Raw genomic sequence first — 7,642 nt, 5'->3', positions numbered from 1 at the left:
AATTATGAAACACTTTCTTACTGCATTTGCTGTTTGAAAGGCTGAACAATGACTGCTTTTCTCAATTCTTCACTTGTAATGATTATTATCGGGATCACTGGAATTACCCGCAATTGGAGAAGCAATTTATGCCGCCGGGTTGAATACATTATTCAGCGAGATCAGGCAAATTATGCGGCGTAACAACAATCTGTGACAGTATTATTTCAATATCGTGCACTTTAATCTCACACAATCAGTGTCTGAGCAGAGGTTTCACCTCATTGCAGTTAAACACCTCACTACAACCTTCATCAGACAAATGGTGGCCAGTGAAGCCTTGGAGAGGGGCTGCCCCTGTGGGCCACTGTGGTGCGTTTGAGTCATTGTGCATCTGTTTGCGGTAGACACAGTTTTTATGCGGTGCATGTGGCAGAGCCGTAATTACATGCACGATTCAACTGGTGCAAAATCCATTATTTCCATTGACTCTGAACATAAAACATTTGTGCAAAAACAAGCTTTCTATTTAGTTCTGAACATTATTTGTAAATATTTTACTCGTTATAACTACACATATTATTTTACTTTCAACACCATAGAATTTCCCTTCTATTCACTATTTACACTGCTCATATTAGTGACTTTTGTGCTGAAACAGGCGCGGTCCAGAGGTCTAAACTTAACAGTGACTACAAAAAAAGCTGAGTTTGCTTTCTCGTGGTAGACCCACTGAAACAGTGAATAAAACACAAAAGACCCTTTTACTCTCCTCGTCTTGCATAGTTAGTGGTGACTATTAACTATTTCCAAATCCAATGTACACATATGAAATATATACACTTCTGCGAATATTAGGAGTGCACCTTTAATTGTTTGTATGTGTTTATTTATCAGACGCCCTGGTGCTGGAAAGTGTATTGTTTACTCATTTCTTTTCCCCTGGTCTCTCCTCAGCTGTTTGTGCTTTATTACCGATTATGACGTTTCAGGCGATCTTGAAAGAAGAGAGAGGGTCTTCCCCAGGATTCTTTGAATAGTGTAAGGATGGAAAGTCCTTCAGGGTCAGTGTAAGGCATGAGAATGAAATATCTCCACAACATGTCTGCAGCTTGCACCACCAACAATTCACTGTCTACCATGTAACCGGGCTTCCCTGAGGATCTGTAATTATTTATTATACTATGCAGTAACCACAGATGTGTATGCGATATCCCAGCCGCTTAGCTAGGGGGGTGCGGTGGGGGCGGTCCGCCCCAGGCAGCACTATTTTCGGGACGGGGGCTGTCTAGCCATGGACCGTGTCATGTATGTGTATGTAATTTGCATGATCGAGGTAACTATTAACGGCGATACTACGTGTCTCTCGAACCTCTTTTAGGTGCTCGCCGTCCTTTTTTCCCAGCACCAACCCCCGGGGGGGGCGGCAATCTGAAGGATAGCCCCAGGCGCCACAAGCTCTAGCTACGCCTCTGCGATATCCCAGAGATTACATGCATAATCTACTGTTCTTATGCCATTCTAATCTTTGTCCAAACAGGCTGCATCAAGAAGGGCCAATCCCTGTGTGTACATTTACTGACACATATATGAATGAGTAAAAATAAGTATGTAGATTTTTAACCATACATGTCAGTCATTCATTAAAAATATCATGACCACCACTGCGTCCACTTCACCGTCGACTAACCCAAAGCACCAAAAACAGGCCCCCGCCCTCCACGAAGGAACTGGAGCAAGGTTACCGACAAACAACTGAATGCCACCCTCACCCCAAACAACCACCGCAGGGCATCCAAATCAAACACCGCAGCCAGAGACCTCAACACCTGGATCTCCAAATGTGCAGACAAGTTCACCTCGCTACGCAACCCCGGCAAACAGCGCCCCAGGAAAGCCGCCTTGTTCACCACCGATCTCCAAGAAGCCAGGCGCAACTGCAGACAACTCGAGAAGAACAGGAGGAACTCCAAGGCAACCGATAACTACTCCACCTACAAAGACGCCATGACTGACTACCACAACCAAATCAGAACTACCGAAAGGAACTTCATCCACAACAAAAACCTCGCCAACCCCACCAACTCTGAAGAACTCTTCAGTGTCATCCAGTAATTCACAAACCCATGAAGCGAAGCAACAGACATCACCCCGTCCCAAGACCAATGCGGCAAGCTTGGAACCTACTTCCACCTCAAGATCAGAACACTCTACGATAAGTTTGTCAACCACCCACAAGACGCCACAGCCGGCCTCCCCACCCCCACCCCCCGCCTGAGACTCCAGCCAGCCCACCATCCCAAGCTGGACATCGATCACGACCAAAGACACGTCTCAACCATGAAAGGCATCCACTTGGGCGCCCCCAACGACCCCAGCATCCCGCACATCTACCACAGAGCCGCGGACGCCATCGCACCTGAACTGCAAAATACCATCAACACTACCTTCATAACAGGCACCTTCCCAGACAAATGGAAGCACTCAGAAGTCAGGCCTCTGCTCATGAACCCCACGGCCGACCCCACCGACCTTAAGAACTACCGGCCCATCTCGCTCTTCCCCTTCGCGGCCAAAGTGGCTGAGACAACAGTGAACAGGGAACTGACGAGATTCATCGAAGAGAACGACGTCCTCGACCCGTCCCAGTCTGGATTCCGAAGCAACCATGGCACAGAGACCGCCTTACTAGCCGCCACAGACAATATCCGGTCCCTCCTGGACCAAGGCCACTCCGCAGCCCTCAATCAATCAATCAATCAATGACACCTATAAAGCGCGCTACATACCCGTAGGGTCTCAAGGCGCTGGGGGGGGGGGGGGAGCCGCTACTGCTCGAACAGCCAGGTCTTCAGCTTCTTCCTGAAGGAGAGGTGGTCTTGGGTCAGGCGCAGGTCGGTCGGGAGGGAGTTCCAGGTCTTGGCGGCCAGGTAGGAGAAGGACCTTCCTCCTGTAGTCGCTCTTCGGATGCGGGGGACGGCGGCGAGGGCGTGGTTGGCTGATCGGAGGTGACGTTTGGGAGTGTAGAAGTTGACTCGGCTGTTGAGGTAGCTCGGGCCTTGGTCGTGTAGGGCTTTGTGTGCGTGGGTGAGGAGGCGGAAGGTGATTCTTTTGTTGACGGGGAGCCAGTGAAGGTCTCTCAGATGTCCGGAGATGTGGCTGGTTCGTGGGATGTCGAGGATGAGTCTGGCTGAGGCGTTCTGGATCCGCTGGAGTCTCTTCTGGAGCTTGGCGGTGGTACCGGCGTAGAGGGCGTTGCCGTAGTCCAGTCGGCTGGTGACGAGGGCCTGGGTGACGGTCTTCCTGGTCTCGGTGGGGATCCACCAGAAGATCTTCCGTAGCATGCGTAGGATGTTGAAGCATGCCGAGGAGACGTTGTTGACTTGCCTGGTCATGGAGAGGGAGGAGTCCAGGATGAAGCCCAGGTTGCGTGCATGGTCTGTCGGTTTGGGTGCGGTGCCCAGGGCGGGAGGCCACCAGGAGTCGTCCCAGGCGGAGGGAGAGGAGCCCAGGATGAGGACCTCCGTCTTGTCCGAGTTCAGTTTCAGGCGGCTGGTCGTCATCCACTCGGCTACCTCTTTCATCCCTTCGTGCAGGTTGGCTCTGGCGGCGGCGGGGTCGTTGGTCAGGGAGAGGATCAGCTGGGTGTCGTCGGCGTAGGAGATTATGCTGAGGTTGTGTTTGCGTACGATGGCCGCGAGGGGGCTCATGTAGACGTTGAAGAGGGTGGGGCTCAGAGATGATCCTTGGGGGACGCCGCAGATGACTTCGGTGGCCTCTGACTTGTACGGTGGTAGGCGGACTCTCTGTGTTCTCCCGTCGAGGAAGGAGATGATCCATTCCAGCGCCTTGTCCTGGATTCCGACGTTGCTGAGGCGCCGTACTAGGGTGCGGTGGCAGACCGTGTCGAATGCCGCGGAGAGGTCTAGGAGGATGAGGGCCGCTGTTTCTCCGTTGTCCATCAGGGCTCGGATGTCATCGGTGGCGGCGATGAGGGCGGTCTCGGTGCTGTGGTTGGCTCGGAAGCCGGACTGTGAGGGGTCGAGGGATCCGTTCGTCTCGAGGAAGGCGGCCATCTGCTTGTTGACGGTCTTCTCGATGACTTTGGCTGGAAACGGGAGGAGCGAGATGGGGCGGTAATTCTTGAGGTCGGTGGGGTCCGCTGTTGGTTTCTTGAGTAGAGCGCTGAGTTCGGCGTGTTTCCAGCTCTCGGGGAAGATGGTGGTGTCGAAGGATGTGTTGATGATGTCTCGCAGGTGGGGTGCGATGACAGCGTCGGCCTTGTTGAAGACGTGGTGAGGGCAGGGGTCGGTCGGTGATCCGGAGTGGATGGAGTTCATCGTGCGGATGGTGTCTTCGGTGCTGATCGGGGTCCAGGCGTGGAGGGTGGTGGTGGGGGGTGGTTGTTCGGTCATGGTGCGCGTTGGTTGGTTGTTGAAGCTGTTGTGTATGTCCGCGATCTTGTTGTGGAAGTATGAAGCCAGGGAGTTGCAGAGGCCTTGTGATGGGGTGATGTTGTTGTTTCCTGCGCTGGGGTTGGAAAGCTCATCCTCCTCGATCTGTCTGCTGCCTTTGACACCGTCTCCCACCGCACACTAATCGCTAGACTACACAACGCCAGCATACAAGTAACAGTTCTAAGTGGTCTGTCCAAGCTTGAATGAGTGGCCGCGTTTGAATTGAACTGCAAGAGCCGACATACATCGAGGGGCCCGTGATTAAGGTAAGAGCTTGGGTGAACCATCTAATCATGCCCGAAACCGGACTTTAATATAGCCGGTTAATCTCCGCGGTACACTCCAGACCACTTAGAACTGTTTTATTGACTGTACCGCCAGACAGGCAATCTAATGTATCGCATGGCATAGCGGTTGACACAAGCCTTGTTTATTCTTTCAGGGGCCTCATCGAAACAAACAAATCCCCTCTACCCACATCTACCGAATAAAAAAGCTATTAGGTAAGAGTTGATCCACAATGCAGGCAAAAAGCATATGATATTTAAGAAGAGATTATCTTAGCAGTAGAGCTTCCCTAACCACATGCCTCACATTTTGTTACAGGGTAGAGTGTGTGCGAATACCACGTAAAAACAGTGAGTAGTGTTTGGCTTTAAATATGCTGTGTTCTAAGGCAAAAGTATTGGTGTAGTTCGGCTGAGCTTTGTGTTTCATGTCATTTAGGTGGTCCCGCGCCGTGTTTCTGAGGAACAGTGCAATTTATTTGTTTCCAATTTTGGAGGTAAGATGCATGGAGGAGGTTGTTGAGCCAACTAGTAGTTTCTAACATGGTCAGGAGTATACACCTAATACAGGTCTCCCCTCTTCATTTACAGTGTGTGGTCCTGATGGGAACTCCACAATAAGAAGAGTTCGAAATGCGTAGACGTGTTTTCAAAGCCATAAGAGATCAACTAAAAAACGGAATTTTGTAGATTATAGATTTATGTTTTCAATATAATCTATGGCTATGTAAAAATTTGTTTTCTGAAAGAACAATGAAATCTATGATTGTAAATAAGAATGGTATGATTGAAAGTATGTCTGAGAGTGTTTGACAGCGATCTGTAGTGATAGTGAGTGTGATTGACAGGAGGGGAATGGTTTATTGTACAGAATGTTTTTCATGTATTATGTGTCATAAGTTTTTTTGAAATATAAAAAATGATCAAAACAGTTCAAATGAAGTAAAACAAAATAAAAACAAAGGATTGATTCAAGAAACTAAGGTCCCCTCACTTTATGTTTTATTCAAAGGTGAGATGAAAAATAGACAGTGAATTGAGATAGGCAGCATTGACGTTTCTTTATTATATAGTAGCACCGTTAGCAGCAAGCCCTCCGGGGCCACAAAGGCCCAGTTCCAGTCTTACCGGCTCTGGCGGTATGGCAATGTTCATTGTTGCAGCGAGTGCCCTCTCCTCTGGCTCTCATGAGTCCGGATCGTGTAGGGTAAAAACATGCTGGTCGTGGTGTACGCGGCAGCACCCAGCAGCCCAGTCTATCTGTCAAGCAGAGCTGCCAGTTCTTTCCAGTCATGGGAGCTTCTCCTGCTCTGCAGACACAAAGCTAAGCTGCTCTTCCCCCTAGCGGAGGGGGGATGGGGAGCTGATAAGGTCCTCTGGCTCCCAACACTAGCTCCAATTAGGGTATGAATCCTCGGCGGTGTCTTGATGATCCTCGGGGAATCCGTTTGGTTAGATCTAAGCATGTAGGCTAGACCCACTGATCACAGCAGTATTGCTCATGCCTGAACCCTTGGCCAAAGTAATACCGGCAGCCCCACATTACTCATGATCCAGGCACAGACTCTCCTTATGCAAATGCTCTCACTACGTTAGCCCCTCCTGGCATAAGGAGTCGCTGATTTCGGCAGTCACAAGTCCGACACTTCTGGCCCAACATCAGATCACTTGTGTCAACTACTGGAATACGATGACTCCACAGTGGTGTTACCTGGTGCACAGTGCTTCCGATACGGCTCAGAACAAGGCACCCCTCTCTTGGCATTTTGGTGTTGCACAGGCAATTTTGCACAAGGACCACTGCACAGCCTCACACCTCACCCAGGGAATGCACACTCAAGGCTCCCCACTGGACCTTGCTCCTTCCGACACTCTCCTCACCCTCACACAACTCACTGGTCTTGGCAAGCAGGCAGACGATGGTGCTCCAGGGGAGCTGATCTTGGTGTCCTGGGTGATGTCCCCTCACCTAGCATGGATACCAGCAGCCAGAAGTACTGCAGAACTTCTCCTCCTCACACAACCCGTCTGGCTGCTTGGCTGAAGACCAGTATTTGAGGACTCAAACCTCCCCTTCTTATAGTACTTTCCAGACACCAAATGTGATTTAGAGTCTAAGGGCCAGATGTAGGTAAATCTATTTTACCGACACTTAAATACCGAATTTTACCGATTCGGTATTTAAGAGTCGGTAAAATAGATGTACCGAGATGTAGGTAAATCCAGATGTGGATTTACCGATTCTTTAAAAGTCGGTATTTACCGATTCGGTAAATACCGACTGGTAATGCTCCATTCATTCCTATGGGCTTTGAACCCCATAGGAATGAATGGGGCATTACAGGTCGGTATTTACCGATCGGTAAATACAGATTTTTGGCAAGGGTGCAGGGGGTGTCACTTTGACACCCTCTAGCACCCCCAAAAAAGGTTCGGGGGCCATATGGCAGGCAGACCTGCCCTAAGGGCAGGTCTGCCTGTCATATGGCACAGGTGTGCATGCACACATTTGCATGCTCACCTGAATCGGTATTTCACCATCAAATTGAATTTGATGGTAAAATACCGATTTCTTAGGCCTTGTGGGACTCATCAGAGTCCCACCTACATATCGATTTTACAGAATCTGTAAATTTACCGTTCTGTAAATTTACCGACCGGTATATTTACAGATTCTGTAAAATTACAGATCGGTAAATTTACAGAACGGTAAAATTACCGATTCTGCCCCCTACATCTCAAATTCCTTTTACCGGTCGGTAACGGCCGAATTCGGCCGTTACCGACCGGTAAAACCCTACCTACATCTGGCCCTGAGTCTTTGAAGTTTTATGTTGGGGTTCTGCTTCTTTTGAAGTGGACACCTCTCTTTTTTTTCTTTCCTCATGACACATGTCTGTCACAGCAGGCTAGACTTTG

Source organism: Lissotriton helveticus, chromosome 5_1, assembly GCF_964261635.1.
Source record: "Lissotriton helveticus chromosome 5_1, aLisHel1.1, whole genome shotgun sequence".
Lineage (NCBI taxonomy): Eukaryota > Metazoa > Chordata > Amphibia > Caudata > Salamandridae > Lissotriton > Lissotriton helveticus.
Note: the sequence above shows the minus strand (reverse complement) of the source record.